Source organism: Morus notabilis, unplaced genomic scaffold (assembly GCF_000414095.1).
Source record: "Morus notabilis unplaced genomic scaffold, ASM41409v2 Scaffold243, whole genome shotgun sequence".
In the NCBI taxonomy this organism is placed as follows: Eukaryota; Viridiplantae; Streptophyta; class Magnoliopsida; order Rosales; family Moraceae; genus Morus; species Morus notabilis.
Genome location: NW_010359811.1, coordinates 87,646 through 109,539, shown reverse-complemented (window position 1 = coordinate 109,539; position 21,894 = coordinate 87,646). Strand labels below are relative to the sequence as shown.

Sequence of the window (21,894 nt, the reverse complement as noted above, 5' to 3'; positions counted from 1 at the left end):
TAATGTTGTAAAATCCACACCATTTATTTTTTGTTCTCCTTTGTTACGAACCGTGTGGATATGAACTTGCAATTTTTTCCGAATTTATTATTATTATTTAAAGAAAAAAAGTCCGTACGGGTCTCAAACTTTAAATAAAAGAAAGAAAGAAAAAAGGTTCTCGTCTAGAGTAATGGATATCCTGTACACCGAGAAGAAAGGTAATTACATCAATGACCCCACATGTTATAAAGATTCTGGACCATAGAATCTTAATCCAAATGTTCCTTTAACGTGCATGAGTGGAAAAGAACAAGAGAACACAACACTTGTAGTGCCCCCACCTTGAGCTAATTTTCCCAAAACTCTTGTAACTTATAATGGGGATTTCACACACTGTCTGTCGACTGTCTGTATTTCCTTGGATAAGTTATGAGCTAATTGTCCCTACAAATGTGTCCAAAAATGCCTACGCCCACTATGGCTATACGAATTGCAAGCGCATCAAACAGCCAAGATTGATGGAGAGAGAATTTCTCTACGAGAGCTCGAGTTTAATTAGAATTTTGAACTAAATTATTAGTATAAAACAAACTCAAAATCTCATATACATATATATGTTAGCAAAAATATGGATAATATAAAGAAGAACAATATATATATAACAATTTTTACAAGAACAAAAGAATGAAATTGTTACAACACAAATTTAACATTTCTACCAAACTCGAAAAAAAAAAATGAATTGGCAAAGATGTCGAGGCATGTGAACTACGTTTTTTTTAAAACAGATTCGTCAATTCCGGTAAGTGCTTGAGGTAACATTGGATGTCCGTCTCCTAAGATATAACGATAACGACGATAGCTCTATCATTAAAACCGAACTACAAAGAACTGTAAGAAAAACTCAAAGAAAATGAGAGAATTGAGTAATATATGTAAGTAGTATAAAACAAACTCAAAATCTCATATGCATATATATATATATATATGTATTTACTATTTATTTCTTTATTTTTTTTTATTAATTTACACTTTTTTCTTTCATCCTAGAGTTATATAACTGTATTGTATTCAATTTTTAGCTATTTAGATTTTTAAGCTTAAAATAATGAATACAAGTTAAAGAAATGAAACAATTTGTATGTTGTATGGATATAAATGAAATTTTTTAAAATTATTTCGCTTAGTTTGAAAATGTTTAATGGGGCTATTTGGGCACGACCATGTTGGCTATAATGTTGTTACTATTCGTGCCCTGGATCTTGTTTTTATTTTGATTTATTTTATCTTTGTATAACAGGATTGGAGGATTTAAACGTTAAGATCTCCATGACAGCCAAGAGGAATGTGGAATTATTCGTACAGAAAAAAAAAAAAGACGGAGACAGAAAATATATTGCAATGCAAACAATTAGGTTTCATTTTTTTGCTGAATAACCAACAGTAGTGATCAAAGGGGCCATCGCATATTAAGATCCCGTTTATTTCACCAATTCAAATTTTGCTACAGTAAAAAATTCTTAAAAATAGTCATATCTAACTTTTTTACTACAGTAAAAAGTTCTTACATGAAGTCACATCTCAACTCAAATAAAAAACTCAAATCAGCGAACTAAACGGGCCCTAAGTATTACTTGCATTGAGCAAAAACTAATCAACATTAACCCCATAAAGACCTCAAGAATATTGATTTTTTTTTTATTTTGAGAAAATCAAGAATATTGAATTGGTAGCCTAGTCTCAAGCACTTCATATGGAATCTTATTTGATCAAGCGTCTATCAAATTAAGGGTATGCATCAAACTTAAACCAATTATTAACACACGAAAACAAAACTAAACTAAATCAATTTACTAAAGGGTTTAATTTGGTTAATTTTTTTTTAAAAAAAAACCAATTAAATTGGAACGGTTCATGGTTTTATTTTTAAAAAATCAAACCAAATCAAACCAATTTTTGTTTATGAGTATTTTACACATTTTTTTTTTGAACTAGTATGGTTTTCACAACTTGTCCCCTGAACTTTTAGTTTTGGTAACTTGTCTCCTCAACTTGTAAAATTATTGTAAAATACCATATTTTGATGATGATTGTGCTAAATTAATGTCGAAAAGGCACATTCGACGAGAAATCTTTTAATTTTTTAACTTTTAATCCCTTAAATCTAATAAAAAATTTGAGTAAATTTATATAAAAAAAAATGGGACACATTGCAACAATTTTATAAGTTTGAGTGACAATTGTGCTAAAAACCCTTTATTTATATATTTAAGAAAATTATATATATATATATTTATATATTACATTTGACAAAACATAATTAGCTAGTTCATTATATGGTATTATGTGTCATTATTGAATGATAGATTAGTTTGTAGGTATTTAACTCCATATGATTTTATTTTCGTGATGTATTTTATGCATACTTTTTATAATTCATAAATAAATAAATGTTTATCCTATCAATTAGTTTTGGTTTTAATTATGGCCGAGAACAAATTGATAAATCTTAGTTCAAACTTACTGTAGTCAGTTTTTTTTTTTTTGTTTTTTTTTTGTTTTTTTTTTTTAAGAATCAGTTTGGTTTGGTTTTGATCCTTTATATGGCTAGGTTTGATTTGAAAATCTCTAAACCAACTATAAGTTCATTTGGTTTGTTCTTGAACTAAAATAAGTAGTTTGATTTGGTTGCACACCCCCATATCAGACCACTTAAGAATAAGCTCAATGCTATTAAGCTACTACCTTAATAGATAAAGAACTAAGGCTTAGTTTGGTATTATATTTCCCTCTTAAAATTATCTTCTGCTTATAGCAGAAGCTGATTTTAGTGTTTGGTAAATATCTTTAAAAGTACGTTTTGAATAATTTTTTAAGAATCTACAGCTAAAATTAGCATCAGCCTAAAGACAACTTTAGCTTTTAGATTGTGCGGGAATCAGCATAGTACAATTAATAAAAATTTCATAATACCTATAATACCCCTAATGAAATTTAAAACTTACAATCTTCCAGATCTAAAATTCAGACTCGTAATATAATATAATATTATAACAAATAATATCATAATTATATTAATAACTCTAATATTATTATTTCATCATATAATATGATATTATAATAATCACCCCCTTAAGATTATTATCCATTTAGCTTGCTTAGAAATGCACCCTTTATTGTTTCTAACTTCTCCCTTAATTTAAATAAAAATAAGGTCGCTTTTGTTTACTTATTGACTACTATATATATAGATAAAGTCTCCAGTCTAGCATCAGATTATGTATTTTTTTTAAAACATGTATATTTTTTTTATTAGAATGTGTATATTTTTTTTAAAACATATATATATTGTATATTTTACCATAAAAGAAAATGTACATATTTTAAAAGGAAATATACACATTCTAAAGAAAAAATATACATGTTTTATAGAGAAATGAAAAAGTGCCGCTCCAGTCTGGGTACCGGACTGAAGACAATTCATATATATATATATATATATATATTATATTATAGTATAATATAATATAGTTGTAATTTTTAACTATCCACAGCAATTTAACTTCATAATTTACCAAACGCTATTACATTGATTTTGAAACCAGCACAACTACTATAATTATAGTTTACCAAACACTTAGTTATTTTTTATAATAGCTGCTTCTTCTTTCAACACAGTTAAAAGTAATTTTTTTTTAAATCTACAGCACTACTAAATTAGGCCTAAGTTTCAATAAAGCTTTGTTCATGGATGCCAACTCGTCTTGTCTATTTTTTTGTTATATTTTCCGAGTATTTGATGCAAGACATTTTCCTACATTTTCGTATCTTTTCTTCTGCATAGATCTTAGCTTCTTGTTCTAACGCTACGAGTTGTAAAAGTGAGTGCAAATTAGGCTCAGTATCATTTATATCTTTTATGAAGTATCATTTACATTATTTTTATGTGTAAATTAGGCTCAAATCTTTTCACATAGTTGAATATTCGAATACTAACTTTTGAAAGTGATATTTCCTTATTTTTATGTGTAAATTAGTATCACTATAATAATAAAATGTTTCTAAAATATTAAATAGTTGATGCAAATCTAAATGTGCGGTATGATAATAAACTCCGGAAAGTAATTTATTAACATTGTAGAAAATTTCTAAAAATTTAGAAATGTACTCACCAATACTCCAATCTGTATCAAAAATTAAAATTTGATCGTTCTTACTGTTCACATACGTTGTGATGAGTGTTGGTATGGGAGTGTTGCCTTCAACATTAAGTAGGTGGAGTTTCACATATGTCTAACATCAGTTGAAAACTTTCTTGGGCGCATCTGGCTACTCTCGCAATATTGTCAAAATTCTTGGAGCCGAGCTCCAGAACTAGATATGAAGGATAAAGATTCTTTAAAATTTGTTAGATTAGAGGAAATATGCTCAATTCCTGCTTGTACTACTAAATTTATTATGTGACAAGCACACCATTGATGAAAAATTTTGCCACCAAATGCTTGTTTTAAACTACGTTTAAATATGTTAATTGCAGCTATGTTAGCTGACGCATTATCAAAAATAATAGTTAAAACTTTATCTTCTATCCCATAAAACCAAAAAATTTTCATTATTGTTCTAAAAATAGCATTTGCGTTATAAGGAAATGGACATAAATAAAAACCTATTATTCTCTATTGTAAAACTCATTCATCATCAACATAATGCGCCGTGACGCATAAATATCCAGTTTTATTGCACCCCTCCTATAGATCAGAAGTACAAGATATAGTAGCATTAAAAGACCTACAATTATCAACTATAGATTGTCTTATTGTATAGAACGCTTTCATGCAATTGTGCCGCCTTCAGCAGCTAGTAATTGGCATCCTCTAGTGGCTGATGTGGTCAAGATAAACATTAATGCAAGTGTGCAACGATCGTTGAATGCAATAGGTATTGGAGTGGTGGTTAGAGACAAGGAAGGAATTGTTTTGGCAGCCATAGCAAAAAGGATGGATGGATGTTCTACCCCTCATATAGTGGAATGTTTTGCAGCTAGAGAGGGTGTGGTGCTGGTTGAGCATCTTGGCTTTCACAAGTGGATCCTTGATGAATCGGATGCTATCAATGTGGCTCGTGCTATTTAGGGGCTTCTTGGTCGTGGTCTTGAATCAAATATCGTTGCAGATATTTAAGATTGTGTCTTTAGAGCACAAAGTGGTACCGTTTGTCATATCTCCAATAATGAAAATAGAGCGGCTCACTTCTAGCTAATTATAATTTTCGGTTGTCTACAGATCTCTTTTCTATTGATGTTTTCTATAAGGCTATGCGACCTTTTGTTTTGTATGATATTTCCAAGTTAATTTAAAGTTTCTAGTTTTTTCCTAAAAAAAAACCTGTAGCTCGTACAAGATAATGCAAATGCAACGACCAAAGGCAATATAATTACTTTTCTAATTATTATACTATGAATATTGTTGGTGCAAAGTTTCGTCCTAAAAGAATGCCATTTGAGCTGTAATTCCGATCAAACGAACAACTTTACTAGGATTATTCCGAGTATGATCCTTCTAGCTCCAAGTACTAGTGGTAGCTAGGGAGTCCCCAAAGCTCGCATTCATCCATGCTTCAATTAGGAATTTACCTAGTTTGACGGTCAGGATTTCCCTAGCAATGAACGACGGCGAATATGTGTCCCGACGAGTAGTCAAAGTTATTTTATAAAAAAAAAAATACCCTCTAACAGATTATTCCGAAACATATTGCGTACTAAACGACAACAATGGTGTTAATCTTGGATGATGAGGCAAAGATATTCCAGAGTGAAGTTGTTTCCCTAGCTCCAAAATGTCTTTTCAGTTTCATCCCTTGGGCTTTAGCAACCAAAAATGGCTTTCCTTATACTACTCCGTTCTTGCAATAATTTGGTTACAAACTTATTTTTCTGTTAAAAATTAAACTTCTATTCTTGTGTGGCATTTGCTAATAGCAATATCCTTTGCAAATTTAGAAATGGCTAGCATTTCTAATTTTCACATAATACGCTGAATTATACGTGTCAAAATATTTTAAGAGTTTTTTTTTTGTTTTTTTGTTTTTTTGTTTTTTTTTTGTTTTGTTTTGTTTTGTTTATAAAAAGTAAAAACAGCTATTTGCTTTCAATCAAACGAATATTAAGCTCATTGTAGATAATGAAATCGAAATATAACATTGTCCAAACCACTGTATGCTACTGTGAATCAAATTTGTAGAAAGATTTGACTTACTTTTAAAATATCATAGATAATTAGTAATTTAATAGTTATATCAATATTTTTATTCAAAAAATTGGTAAAATCAATACGGAAGGAAAAAAGTTAGAGACACAACATAATTCAGGGAGCAAAACAAGTACATTTTAAAATTCAAGGGGCATATTGACGTAAGTGACAAAGTTTAAGAGATATTTATAAGCACTTTTGTTAAAAAACTTAACGGAGTTAATCTCAGGGAGCATGTTGACATAAGTGACAAAATTTAGAAAACACAACATGTATATTTTAAAATTTAAGGGGCATATTAATACAAGTGACAAAGTTTAAGGAAAATTTATAAAATTTATCCTCAATTATAATATCAGAAAAAAAGTAAAATAAAATGAATTTGGGAATATGAACCAATAGATCAGTGACAACTGTTGTTAAAAAAATTCAGTAGAATATAGATCGTCACACTCAAGAATCTTTTAAAGCTAGCTAGCTATACTTGAGTCAAAGTTACACTTAACACGTATTATTCTCCAACAAAAACGGCCACTTTTGTGATATACATATACATATATATATATATATATATATATATATAGAGTGAGAGATATATATATACACACACTTTTGACCCGGCGGGGAAAGACTGCTAAAAAGGGTAAAGCTAAATAACTAATAAAAAGAAAGTGAAAAATCAAACTGTGGCGTCAAGATAGTGAAATATATATAAGTTTTATTCCACGACCACTGACGAAATTACAGGACAGTGAAATATATATAAGTTATATAAAATTAGAAATATATGTATATATTTTTTTATAAAAAAAGAGAAACATACGTGTATATATAAAAAATGTCTTCACTTTCGACGGTCGTACCAGTCTAATAAATATAACATTTTTTATTTACTTGTGTAACATTTTGCTTACATTTGTATAATTCAAATTTTGTCTGAGTGTAACACTCAACAAAATATAATCTATCACTATATTATATACAACTTGTTTTAATATAATATCATGTTACACCGAAGATTCACAAGTTCATAATGAAAAATATTACACATGTTGTACCGTACCACCTCTGGACTAAAAACCACACAGACACATGTATAAATATTCTCTCCATCCAATTAAAAACAAAAAAACAAAACAAAGAAAAGAAAAGAAAAACCTAATGCTCATAGTGTATATGCGCCCTAATTCCTTTCCCCGTTTTACCAAAACAATTTACAAAAGTAAAAGCAGAAGCTACAAATGTAACATGTTAGATATTTTATAGCAAAGGGGAAAAAATAGAGATGGAGATTAGAGAGTGATTCGCGAAAATCTTTTTTGTAAGTTGGACCCCAAAAGCCCTACGGCCTATGGGGAACAGAATGAGAATTGTTGACTCCAAGGGTAGGATTATATAACGATGCCTTTGGCTTTTTGGGATTCCCTGTCGTCGAAATTGTGGCATGCAAAAATATTGCAATCAATGCAGACATTTACCATTATTTTCGCTGCCATTAGCAATTATTGTCCCAAAGTGTCTTTTCCTATATCCCACCAACAAAACTAGTGTTAAGAGTGTATCTTATCCTACTCGAGAGAGTACGCGTATGGAGGTGTCGTTCGTTTTAAAAATAACATTTACGTTACGAGGATATAAACATAAACAAAATTTCTTTTTATTTATTTATGAAACTCATTCATCGTTAATATAATATGTCGTGATGTATAAATATTAAGTTTTATTACACTTCTTTCATAAATCAGAAGTACAAGATACAGTAGCATTAAAAGACCTAAAATTATCAATTAGAGATTGTCTTATTGCATAAAACACTTTCATGCAATCAGAACGAGTTGAGAGTGAGATCACGAGAGAAAAGCTTAGAATCAAAATCAAAGAGACAAGATGAGAGATAGAATGAGAGTGAGATGAGAAATTGAGAGTGAATTGTTGTGTGAGATTTAGGGTGGGATTAAATGATATTTATAGGGAATTTTGAGAGCTTTTTTCAGATTGTGACTGTTGGGTCAGGCCCGTCACGAGCCGACCGTTGGGTCAAGCCCATCACGAGCCGACTGTTAGGCCCGTAAAGGGCCCAACAGTCACAATCCTCACAGGTTGGAGGGCTTTTTAGCGGGCCGTTTTGTGGGCCTGGGCCGGGCCGAATAAGAACCGAATCCGGGCTTAGGCCAAACTAGGCTTGGGCCAAGCCGCGGGCCTTTATGGCCTAGCTCAAGCCCATCAAACGTGCCGGGTCGGCACAGGTCGTAACAGTACCGTATCGAGCTGTGCCGAATTCGGCACTGTTACGGGTTGGGCCGGGCCGTCCATAAACGGTCCGGCTCATTTGACACCTCTATACGTGTACCGTATATATATATATATATATATATATATATATGTATATATGCCAATTTTCCGGACGGGTATGGAAATTAGAAGTATAATGTGACAATTATAGATTGTGTGCATATATAATAATGTTAGTTAAAGGAGCGATAACAATAAATTTATGGTCCATTCCATTTTGATTCAAGAGTTTGAACAAAAAATTAAAATTAAAATTTAGTTATTAATGTGACAATTATTCTGTGAAATAATAATTGTAATAATAATAAACAATGGTAATTAAAGGAGTGATCATAACAAGAAATTTATCTATTTTTGATGATTGTTATACATTTTCTATATCATTACAAAAATAAATGTCATTTTACACTTTTCTGAGTGTAGGATGGTCCTTTAAAAAGGATTGAAGACTAATAATATAATATAGGGTTATGGTATTGTTAATCACTTATAGTGATATTGTGATCTCTAATCTTTTAATTTTAGTAAATTAGTCAATGAATTTTTATTTTTAGTACTTTTGGTCCCTGACACTAAAATTGACAATTTTTTTTTTTTTTGAAATTTAACATATATAACACATCCTTATCAGAAAATCACATCCTTATGCAAATTAGCCAACATTTTATTCTATTTGAGCATTACTGTGTTTTCAGAGCTTTTTTTCTTCTTTTTTCAAGCACGCTAGAAACAATGTTTGATTTTAGAAATTAGTAAAAACAGTCTTTCTCAAATCATGTAGGAAATAAAAAAATTGATAATTATTAGTAACTATGCAAAGTACTCTACGGATAAGTATTGTTTTAAAATGTAAATTTTTTTTTAATCAAGATCTATTAATTTCGTATAGTGCATTGGTAGGGAAGAAAACTTCAAATTAAAGAAAAATAATGATAATAATAACAGACATATACAAATTTGCACAAAAACAAAAGGATTAAATTGTACTGTTGCACCCGAAATCTTTTTATTGTTGCATAATATACTCCAATTTTGAATTTTGAAAAATTACATTCTGAACTTTGAAAAATTTAACAATTAAGGTCCAATAGCTAATGAGCATCATTCAATGGATAGTTTGAGACACAGTATTTATACATGAAAAGTAAAACTCACTATTTTTCAAATTAAGTCACGTATAAATCTTATATTCTGAACCGTCAACTTAGTAATACGTATCTATCAGTTATTCGATTTTAAATTCTAAAATTTAAGAGAAAATTTGTTAAAATTAAATATTGGGGGTGTATACACAAAAATATAAAAAGTTATTAGACGGTAATAATGCGATTTATGCAAATACGAGAGCATTCTTTGGTAACGAAAGAAAAGATAGCTATATGACAAGTGAGCTCGAAAAGTTTAAAAATACAGGAACCGACTATAAAAGGCTGATTTATGTGTTGTTGTATTTGTAGAAAAAGGCATGAGGTGGTGAGCTAGAAAACCAGTAGTAAAAAGTAGCAGATCAAAGGCAATCTAATTTGCCGCGAGCATCTTCTTTTATTTATTTATTTATTTTATTTATTTATTATTTTTAACGATCAAATATTTGGGAATCTTTCTGTTTCTTTCTTGCAAGTTGGAGGACAAGTGCAAAGTGAATCAACATACTTTTTGTAAAGGTGAATAAAACTTTCCTGCTTATAAATTTTAGTTGCAAAAGGTAATTACAGTAACGAAAAAGAACAAAAAAAGTCTAGGCAAAAGAATAAAAGAAAAGAAGACAAAAGTAGTGCAAAAATTTTAGCTCACGTGACGGCCAATCCAAGGGGACAAATAAAGAATGTTGTGTTGTAATTGTTGTGTTTTGCCTGATCACTACGCGTGTTAATAGGGTCAAGAATCACAATAAAGCCCCACCAGCGAATTCAAAAGCACAAGGTCTCCTTAGCTATTTAGGCCCAGTTTATTTCACCGATTCGAGTTTTGTTACAGTAAAAAACTCTCAGAAACAATCATATTTAACTTTTGTATTACAATAAAAAGCTCTCACATAAAATCACATCTCAACTCGAATTAGCGAACTGTTTTGATTAACTTTGCATAATAACAATGTCTGCTTAATTAAATATTTTCTTTGATAGGCTTTTAGAAGTTGTACAATAGTTGCGTGTCACAATCTTGCCCTTCCAATATGTGTAATCTCCAATTGTCCATGGTTAAGTTTGAAGACAAAAAGCCCCGTTCATTTCGCCAATTCGAGTTTAGAATTTGAGTTTTGCTACAGTAAAAAGCTCTCAGAAATAATCACATCTAACTTTTTTGCTACAGTAAAAAACTCTCACACAAAATCACATCTCAACTCGAATTATAAACTCGAATCTACATTCAAGTTTTTGTAGTGTGACTCAATTTAGTAACGCAACATTAATACCAAAAGTAATTACATAAATATTCCTCGTACTTCAACTTTTCACGAAAAGTATCCTTTAGATTTGAGAAAACATGTTTCAATTTAATTTGAGAGCTTTTAGGGTGTCGAGAGATGAATTCTCAGTATTAGTGTCAGGAATATAATAATTTACACAATTTACATTGAAACTTGCAAATTTTGAACGTTTAAGTTGTAAAATTACGATAGACTTATTAATTTTAAGAGAGATAAGATAGTTTGTGCATTTGAACGAGATACTTCAAAATGTTGACTATTAAAATTGTAAGAGTTACGAAAAATTCGTGAGCCGACGACAGTGTCGTGGAGTCCAACACGCGAAAATAATATTTGAAAACAATTTTAAACATTTATAAGATATTAAAACCATAAAATAACACATAAATTTTTTAGAGGAAAGCATATTTGACGCCCATAATTCTTTTGAAGAAAAACATAGAAGTTTTCTTAAATTGTTTTTCAAGAACTATTTATGTGTATTTTTGTTTTTCCACTTTATTTTTAATCCAAAAGATGCGGGAAGGATGAAACTGAAACATGTTTTTTATAATTTAAATGATGTTTTTGTAGATTTTAAAAAGAAAAGTGGGATAAATTATGGGCTCATTTAGTTCGCTGATTCGAGTTGAGATGTGAATTTATATAATAACTTTTTACTGTAACAAAAAAGTTAGATGTGATTATTTTTAAGAGCTTTTTACTGTAGCAAAACTTAAATTCTAAACTCGAATCGGTGAAATAAACGGGGCCTATAAAACTGAGAGTTGTACTTGTGTAATTAGCACATAATACAAACAAAACAGTCGGATCCAATACTAACCTCCTATTCAATTCTTAACAAAAGTTGGGACTTCGAAGAGAAAAGAATGGCACGCCACATTTATATCGTAGCATGTACTACAGAGATGGGATATGTTTGGTAAATCTTTCTAGAGGTTATGTTTGAATTTAAAAACTGTTTTGAAATTGTCGTGAATATTCTTTGGGCCTGTTTAGTTCGCTGATTCGAATTTTTAATTCGAGTTGAGATGTGACTTTACGTTAGAGTTTTTTACTGTAGCAAAAAAGTTGGATGTAACTATTTCTGAGAACTTTTTACTATAACAAAACTCAAATTCTAAACTCGAATCGGCGAAATGAACGGGATCTTTGAAACTTGTACTAGAGTCTCGTTCAAACATTATAAATTAAACTCTATTATAATGCTTGTATTGCTTATGAAAAAATTTTAAAATTATGTTGATCGATTAAACTATTTTAAAATGTGGTTCTAAACTTTTAAATTTTTTTTCTTTTAGTGACTAGAACCAAAAACAACAACTCTGCGAAACAGGCCCGTAATGTCAGTTGTGATTGAACTAATTCCTTCTAATGAAAAATATTTTGCAGCGATTTTTTTCCTTATGTTCTTTAAGAGTAAAATTCATCTGATTTATGTGGATATTCAGACTTTGTTTATTTTTCATCTACGAGAGAAAAATGATCATGCCAAAAGCCAATCAAAGAAAAATATATTTAAATCGTGAGGAACAATTTAATGTTTTTAGAATTTTTAAAATATTTTCAAATTTTTTCCCAGAAAAATTATATTTTTGAAAAGTAAATTTGCTTTTAAGTAAAGGGTATTTTTTTCCCTTTCCTTTTGTTTTTCCGTCTACAAAGTATGCGGTGGATGATTTTGAAATAAGTTTTTATAATGTAAATGATACTTTGTTGTTTTTAAAAACAAATAGACAAATTGAAAAATAATCAAAATTAGAAAGTATAAATATGTAATTAATTTCACTTTTGACCCTGAATTATCTTCCCCATCCCATTTTGGCCTTGAACTTCAAAAGATTACATATATATCTTCATCTTTTGGACACAATTATTCAATCGACCTAATGAGCCACAACATCGATGATACCAAAAGAAATACACAAACGGATTTATTATTGCCTGTCATACATTTTGATATGCTATTAATTAAAATTAAAAATATTAAAAAGTACTTCATGAAAAGTTATGGAAAAAAATAATGCTGAAAAAGCTTGGGAATATTTTCAGAGTATCCGTGAGGAAATTAAAGTTCATTAGTCTATACTTGAATTAAGAATAACACACTTTTTGAGTTAGGTAACTTGAGTGTAGATTTTGAGTTGAGTTTGAGTTATAACTTGAGTTGAAGTTGTAACTTGAGTTTGTGTTTGGTTGTGTACATTTGAGTTATGGTTTGAGATAAGAATCTTTTTTGAGTTTGTGTTTGAGTAAGTCAAAACTTGAATTTATTTTTAGGTAGTATTTTAATAAAAACTCAATGCTGATGAAAAATTTTAATAGGGTATATGAGTCTAGTTTTATTCGTATTTTCGTTGTCAACGCATAGAAAAAAAAATCATCTCAACCAGAATTACGAAAAAGTTATAACATTTTTAAGAATAGAAAAAATACTGTTCATTAACTTGAGTTCGAGTTTCTGAACTCGAGTTGAAGGGAAAACTTGAACTCGAGTTTGAGTTCCAAACTTGAGTTCAAACTTAAAAGAACATGAACTCGAATAAAGTTGTAACCCGAGTCACCTTTATTTGAGTTTTTCACTCAAAAATTACCTCACCGAACAGGCCCTTTGTTTCCTAACACTAACAATTATGATGAAGCGTCGACATTCTTCAACGTTTTTTTGGTTAAAGAAAAATTCAAAAAAGGGACGATTAATGTTAGCATATCTCGTGATCATTAGAGGAATATATCACTTCAATCTTACTAAATGTACTGATGATAAATATATGTGAGGGCGTAGTCCCAAACACTTTAAATTAAATACCAGATCGATTACCACAAATCATCACATTTAAAGCTTAAAGAGAGCCATTCAACACACAAATCTCTGATCACTATCTAAAACCCCAAAGAGAGCCATTTAAGACTCGAATCTATGATCACTAATCCACTATGACAACCCATTACGGCAAAAAAAAAAAAAAAAAAAAAAAAAAGAATTCAACTTCTTCATCCCTAAGGAAAAAAAAAATGTTAAAAATTTAAAAAAAGTAAAGGGGAACAAATTCCCTCCAAATGATTGGGCGCAACCACAAAGGCCAAGAAAGCAAGCCCCTCTCCTCTTCCCTCCCACCCCGCCAAAAAGCGAGTCTGACGAAACCATTGTCTGCCAATTCTTTTTCTCCCGATTCCTCCCTATATATATACCCTCTTAACTTTTCCTCTCCGATTTCTCGATCATTTTCTCTCTCTCACTCTCTCTCTCTAGCAATTTCGTCGACGAAGCAGCAACACAGTGGCTCTCAAATGCTCGAGATCGTTTAGCGAGCCTACGGTTAGCTTTCTCTCTCCAACTGAGATCTCATTTCGTTTGAATTCTTCTGAAATTGATTGAATTATTCTGGTTTCACTATGAATTTCTCGATTTCTCTTTGCGCGCTCTGTTTCGTTTGAGTGTCTTCGTATACATACACACACACACGCACATATATCTAGTGCGTGTAGTGATCTGATTGAAGTTCTTACTTGAGCAGCTATATTTGCTTGAAGCTGTACTACTGCGCATCATTTCTAGGCTTTTAGTTTCGATCCACATTGCTATTGATATAGTGGAGTTAGGCCGGCGATTCAATCGTTCTGATATATGAATTCCGAATCGGTTTTATTATTATTATTTTGTTTGCTTGGCTGCGATTAGGTAATTTTTACTTCGTAGCAGAAACATTTTATCTAATTTTTACGAAATTTTTAATACTGCACAGAATTTCGCCTTTTGAGATTGCAGTAAACAAACAGGGTGTTTTCTGTATCTATGGTCGCTTTGTAGGTTTTGAGATCACATATTTGAAAATTTTAATTTGAGTTTTCGCAATGAAATTTTAAGGATACATATCTACGTTAAGTCCCGCTCTTTCCCTCCATTTGTATTTTTTCTGCAAAGAAATGTTATGCTGTACATTTTTCATAATTATTCAGATCAATATAAGGTTAGTGCTTTGAACTGCCTACTTCGCATTTGATTTTAAGAACTATTTCTATAGGTTAGAAAGGCAAAAGTTCAATTTGCCCATTTGTGGGCCTTGTTGAGGGATTTTGATGTCCTGTTCAGAGTTCTTATTAACATCAAGTTTAATGGGCACGTTTGTCATGTTTACCAATAGAACGCAAGATATTTTGTCCATTAAAGTTCATTGGCGGCATTTTTTAGCCTGGGCATTTTGGTTCCTAGCTCAGAAAATTAGACAAGGAAAAGAAGAGCGAGTCCAATAGCTCGTTAGGTGAAGTAATCTCTACCCATTTTTATTTATGCAAGAAAAGTTCGTAAAAAACCTTCAACTGAAAAACAGAGGAAAAGAAAAGGAGCCTTAGTAAAAACTCTCTAATGTTGACAGCCTCTGTCAGACTTTGGACCAATGTGAAAAGAGTTACTACTGTGCCAGGCATGGCTTATTGTAAATTCAAAAATTTTTACCGTTTTTGTTCTTCCATGGGTTCCACTTGTAATTCATTCATGCTAAGCATGCTTTGTCCTGTTCGGTTTTTCATTCAAACAAAGACGCCAGTTTTGATTATTTTCGTCCATGAGTCAGGATATCTTTGGTTGTGGGAACCACATCATATTTTAGGTGCCTACCCCCCGTTGCATGCGTGACAAATTTGTGTAACTATACGTTTTACTTCGAATTCCCTGGCTACTGGGTTGTTTTCACGGGCTCTTCCGCACTCTAGAAAGTAGAATCTCACAAGTCTGACCATAGCAATAATATCAACTCCACTTGCACCATAGCAATAATATCAACTCCACTTGCTCTCGCTTAGCGGAGAAAACAACAATGCTTCATGCGAGAGTTTTCTGTCAATTTCTGGCTTTATGGTATTTTCACTGATTTATGCGTCCATTTCCAGTGCGCGTTGCCTAAAAAGCTAAAGACAGTCATAATTTTTAAAGAAAAGAAGAAAAAAAAAAAAGAAAAAAAAGGGAAAGTCAGCACTAAATTTAGTGTTAATATTTGAGCAAAGAGCTAGCTGTTTATAACCGGTTCATGCGGTTTTCTCATATGGAGCTCAATTATAAATAAAGCTCCTCCCATTTTTAATTTTGCATATCATTCTCACCTTTATGAGAGAATTCCCATAGTGAGAGAAAAATTTATGGTACGTTTAGAACTCGTTCTAAAATAATTTTATTTTTTATATGAAAATTGAAATGAAAATGTTTTCAATTTCAGACAAAAATTATTTTTGAAAATGCGTTTGGTAGTTTTATCAAGAGATTGTTTCAGTATAAAAAAATCCATTAATGTCTATGTCTCTCTCTGCTCTTGAGAGGAGAAAACGGAAACAAAAAATAAAAAATGACTAAAAACCGTTTTTTATTTCTGTCTCATTTTACACTAAACTAAAAAAATGTTTTTATTTCCGTTTTTTGTCTTTAATTGTGCTAAATGCCATTTTTCTTCCGTTTTTATTTTTTCTTTCTCGAAAAACGTGAAAAACAAAAATAACTACAAACACAGCCTTAGTTTTTCCGGTTTTTTCTTCTTTTGTAAGGTGTTTTTCTTATTTACATGAGAGAGTGGTTCTTATTGTTTTTTCCGTATAATTTAGAAAGAATGTTGTAATTCTCATTTTTCATAGTGAAATTCTTCTACAGTTATTCCGTGGTTTTTATTTTGTCTCTTTTGAGGGTTTTTCACTTAAAATATGTGTCTATTTTATCTTTATTTTTACTCATTTCTTATTTTATTTTTATTTTTACTCATTTCTTATTTTATCTCATATTTGCCAACATGTACTGTGCCTTTTTTTCACACCCTTATCTATTGTTTTATGAAGGGTTAGATAGGTCCGTATCTCGTCATTCAAAAAGATATCTAAAGGGAGTTGGTTATTATGTTCAGTGACAGTGTTAAAGACCAAAAGATTGTTTCCTTCCTTCAAGAAGGTAAGTGCTCTTGTCTTGGTCTTTTTAATCTTATCTTCTTCTCGTTACATTTGATATATATCAGATTTTGCGCCAACTTGCTTTTCTTTTTTCCCTCTCGCAATAGTAAAAGGATTTTCTGTCACTCTTTTCATCCCCCATTTCCTTCTCTTACTTTTTGTTGGATTACTTTGACATTTGTTTGGGTGCCACAAGCTTTAGATTCCTTCTTTTACTAGGAGCAACTACTTTTTCATGCACATGATCAACTTTAAGTTAACGACTTGTTGCAGCATCTTTTATAGGCAAGGCACTGACTGCTCTATGCTAGTCATGCTACCTAACTTGTGTGAACTTGTGGTCAAGTGATGATGTAATATTGTTTTCTTAAGATCTTTCTGGAAATAGAAGGGGAATGTAAAATACATTATATACATACAACTTGTATAGCTTAAGAATTTTAAACCTAACTAGGGTTTAAAAACAATGCCAATATAGCGGTTAAACTAGTGATCAACAATGATGAGAAAATATATCCAAATAAATTTACTCGAGTAATTTTTCTTGGGGACTTTGGATAACTTGTTTTGATAAGTCAAAGAAGGGTAGTTTTATTTAACGCACGTGATATTGAATGCAATAATATAAAATGCGTAAACTGTGAGGTGACATTGGGATCCGAAAAAAAAGGGTTTATAATGCTAAACATCTTGGGTCTACTGTATATCAGAGTGGACCATAGGTTTTTTTTAGCATTTATCAAGTAAAAGAACATATAGTTCCCTTTTTTTTCTTTTGAAAATTTTTTATTTAATTATTCCTCATGTACAGGTTAAATGATTTACGGAGAAAATAAAGAAAAATTTGCTAATCAAAATTATTATAAACGTTCCTACAAAGGGAAACAAAATAAAAGAGAAGAAAACTTTGCTTAATCATGAGCATAAATGTTGGTTTGCCGTGCGTAAGAGTTGGTGACCTATGCCGATTATGGCTTTGGTCCAATTTGTTTTCTAATAGCATTTGGAGCACTGTCTTGTTTTGTTTAGTTGGTTATTTATGTGAGAGAAATATCATAGCACAAAATGTTAACTCTGAATTTTTATAAGAGAAAGCATTATAGTAAAATTTTAAATTGTGATTCGAATCAATAAAATGAACATGATTAACGGTTTAGATAAATAAGAAGAAATCTTTTAACTAATCAATTGACATAACTTTTTAGTTGAGTAATTAGACTAGCACGAGACACTGTATCATAGTGTCCATTTAATTTATGAGTTTAAATTATAGTTTATAATTCTAAATTTTAAAATTAAAATTTTTATGAGAAAAAAATATTATAACATAATTAAAAATTATAATTTAAACTATGCACCACTGGTTATTTTGCTAATAGTCATTTTATTTATTTTTGTTTTTTTGACAAATGATTATTTTCCGGCTAGTAGTCTAGTCATGGGCCGCTTTGTTTTTGTTGGTCCCGTCCAGTTACTTAGCGCTCGGTTTTTCGGCGAAAGTGTCCTCCTTTTTAAGTGATTATTTTATATAAATTGTCTATTTTAAAAATTATCTATTTATTATCTATTTTTCATGATATTATGATTCTATTTATATTTTAAATTAATTATTTGTATTTCCGCTTGATCTTTTTTGTGTACTGATATTGATTATTACAAAATTGCAGTCTTTATAATAATGAGCATGTTTGCATATTGTACTACCGACACAAAATATCTAAATATCAATGTTTTTAAAAACAGTTTACAATTTTATCGTCTAAACATATGTATAATAACAGTTTCAGCGATCTAGGGCATCCTCGGATTAGAAATTTGAAAAGGTCAACAACGTTTATGTACAATATACAAATATTATCTTTATCACAAAGATTGTAACTTTATAACAAAGACATCATAATTACAAAATCGAAGCACAAAAACTTTCTGTCAAGGAACATGAGCATATTACAACTTTATTAAATAAAAAAAAAACAGAGATTAAAAAGTTGAATAGATTTGACAATATTTGTGCATAACCAACAAACATGACCCAACAACTTTATGTCAACTTTGTGCATAATTGCTTGAGCCAAGATTTCCTTTCAGAATTTGTATACAGAAGTCATGTAAGCGCTTAGTTACATAAATTCTTTCCCAGCAAGTTTTGTTTGAAGATTATTTATCCCGTGTTCTTATATTCTTGTCTTTCCACGCGTCACAATTTCAATCGTTTGTCACGTACTGAATAGAAAACGCGAGCGAAAGCTTGACAAATGATGCTAAAATTTTAATTGTGTCCTTATTATTCTTTTTCTTGGTGTCCATAGTATCCTTTTTCTTGGTTAGAACAGAATATGTCTATGACTGTAAGTAATTTTCTTTTTCACGTTTTCCTAGGAAAATATTTTTTTAATTTTCTCATTTTATTTATGAAGTGTGAAAATTTTCATCATGGACTCTCATTTCTCATTTTCTTTTTGGGACTTGTTGTAGTTAGACACCAGACTAAGTCATAAGGTTCACAGTGGCGATAGCTTGGGCTTATATATTTAGAGGTTGTTTGTTTCATGACTTTGAACCACGGTTAAATCTTTTTGCTGCAATGTTTTATCTTATAAAAGTTGAATTATAGTTTAAATTTTCTAGTTTGAACTCATAAATCAAACAACACTATAGTTTTATAGAGACATAATACGGAAAAACTTACAGTCTTAACTCAAGTTTTCCTTGCCTCGTCTTAAAGCCTTATGAAAGGGGAAAAAAAGGTTTTTTGTTCACAAAAGAATTTCGTCCTGTATTGAACCAAGGCAAGGAGCAGAAAAAACTTACGTTACTGGTATTTCAGTAATGACTTTGATTTTTAGTACCTGGTCAGTTGCTATTCTGGTGACATTAACTAGTATGTGATTGGAATTGGAAGGTATATATTTAAAGGAATTGTCTTAAGTCCGGCTGCAAGGACCAATTAGACACATAAGAGTTTTTTTATTTATTTTAAATTCCCGTGTAAAATCATTTGCACATGTGCGTAACACTTGGTTTACTTTAGTGTAACATTTAATAAATATAATCCAATACATGTAACATAAAGTGTTGCACGGACATAAAAAAAGTTATACGTATGAATTAATGAGATTATGCTTTCATATAAAAAAGTTGCATTTGCCGAATTGTATGAGTGGACTGTGGACTTAAGATTTTGCCTATGTAAATTTTTAAAAAACAAAGCTAAACAACATGAAGTTATTGAGGCCACTTTCATGTAGTTGTGAAGCAATGGGAGACAAGCCTCCCGTACGTTTTTAGAAGTAAGTGGTCATTATCATTTGCTTTTGTCTATGCCACAACGTTGATTCATTTGAAGGCTGAATTATCGATTGACCATTCAAAGTCAATCATTTGGGGCGCATTTTGTTCTTGGCCGTATTTTAAACACAGTTTATCATGCAACATACACGAGGGACATGTTGCCCTATTGACTTTTTGCGTAGAACGTGTTAATGCCTTGTCGAGTAACTTGAGAAATTGCCTTGAAACGCCTTTCTTTGATCATGTCAATTGTCGAGTAAGGACTTAGGATTCACATTGCATTCTTTTGTGCTCATTTTGCGAGCTTATAGAGTTTTCTTTCCTTAGAATACGGGTTCATTTTTGCTTGGCTGTGGAGAGAGAAAAAAGAAAGAAGCTTCCCTTAGCGGCTTCAACACTAAAACAGAAGAAGGGCTTCTTTTTTTTTTTTTTTTTGATTTATTACAGTAGAAGGGTGTTGATTACATTCAAACGTGTTACAACATAATATTATACTCTTCTCACAAAAAGTTTTGATATATACTTTTAAATTGTCCTTATAAACTCATGTAATTTTCTATTTTCTCTTCACTTATATGCTTTTCCTTAATTGCTTTATCAAAAGTCTAACCAAAATTCCACTTAAATCTCTTTTATTGGGAATCAGATTTATAGGAATTTGATTTTGCACGTATGTGCAAATGTACTTGTTAGTTTGTAGTATGTGGACATACGCATACATATATGCATATTGGTAGTTTGGTTTAACGTTTTTTTTCCCCCTAGAAAGAACAATTTGTTAAAATTTAATTTCCTTATTTGCATGAGAAAAACTCTACAATCATACATATTAAGTAACTTGCCCAAAACGGTTGAACAGTAGTCGGTTTTACAACTTAAATAATGTTTGCAACTAAGTCATATAAGAAACTGGGGAAAAGGGTTATATGTCAATTTGTCTTAACAATTTTATTTATTTATTTATTATTATTTACTAAGCACTTGAGGAAAAGTCTAATAATAAAGAGAAGAGATTACCAGATAAATTCTCAAAAACGATGCACCGAAATGCGTGTCTTTATTGGAGGTTTTAAGAGTTAAAAGATACCTTTGATTTAGTAATAGAAGCTCTATTCGATTCCGAAAGGAATCCAAAGAAACAAACAATTCACCAGTGTATCGATTAAGCTTGACATATTATAAGAGTTAAATAAATTGAACAATTTGGATAGAACTACTGGGGATAGAGTTTAGGGAATGGATTGACTATAACTTGAATTTGCGTTTATGATTTGGACGTAGATTTAGGCATGCAATGTATGTATACAGAGAGAGGAAGGCGCCCTTTTTTTAAGGAAAAAAAAAAAAAAACGATGTAAAGTTTTGGTGTTCTCCTTTTTCTCCTATTTTTTTGTCAATGGCTTTAATTTATTTTGGAAGGGGTAATAGCTTTATTTTTGTTACTTCACTTATTATATGCAACTAGATTCTTTCTTAAATTTTGTTTACCAAGTAATTTGGTAAGTAACATGTTATCAAATTAACTCATACAAATATGGTAGTTTTTTGCTGAATATATAAATATGGTAGTTTTTTTTTTTTTTTTTTTTTTTTTTTTTTTTTTTTTTTTTTTTTCTGCTGAAAATATGAGTATGATAGTTAGTAATGAGAATTTGTTACCCTACAAAAAAGTATGTAAAGTTGGTATACTTCAAAAAAAAAATAATGCAAATTGGTTACTCA

The 21,894-nt window shown here is 30.6% G+C and overlaps 1 protein-coding gene across 1 annotated transcript in view; it reads left to right on the top strand.

The window, feature by feature from the left end:
• The first annotated feature begins 14,205 nt into the window (after window positions 1-14,205).
• LOC21400504 (alpha,alpha-trehalose-phosphate synthase [UDP-forming] 1) overlaps window positions 14,206-21,894 on the top strand; it is a 21,131-nt gene continuing 13,442 nt past the window's right edge. Inside the window, exons 1-2 of the mRNA XM_010095147.2 lie at window positions 14,206-14,272; window positions 16,774-16,882. The gene's annotated coding sequence lies outside the window, so the exon portion shown is untranslated. The remainder of the gene's footprint in view (window positions 14,273-16,773; window positions 16,883-21,894) is intronic.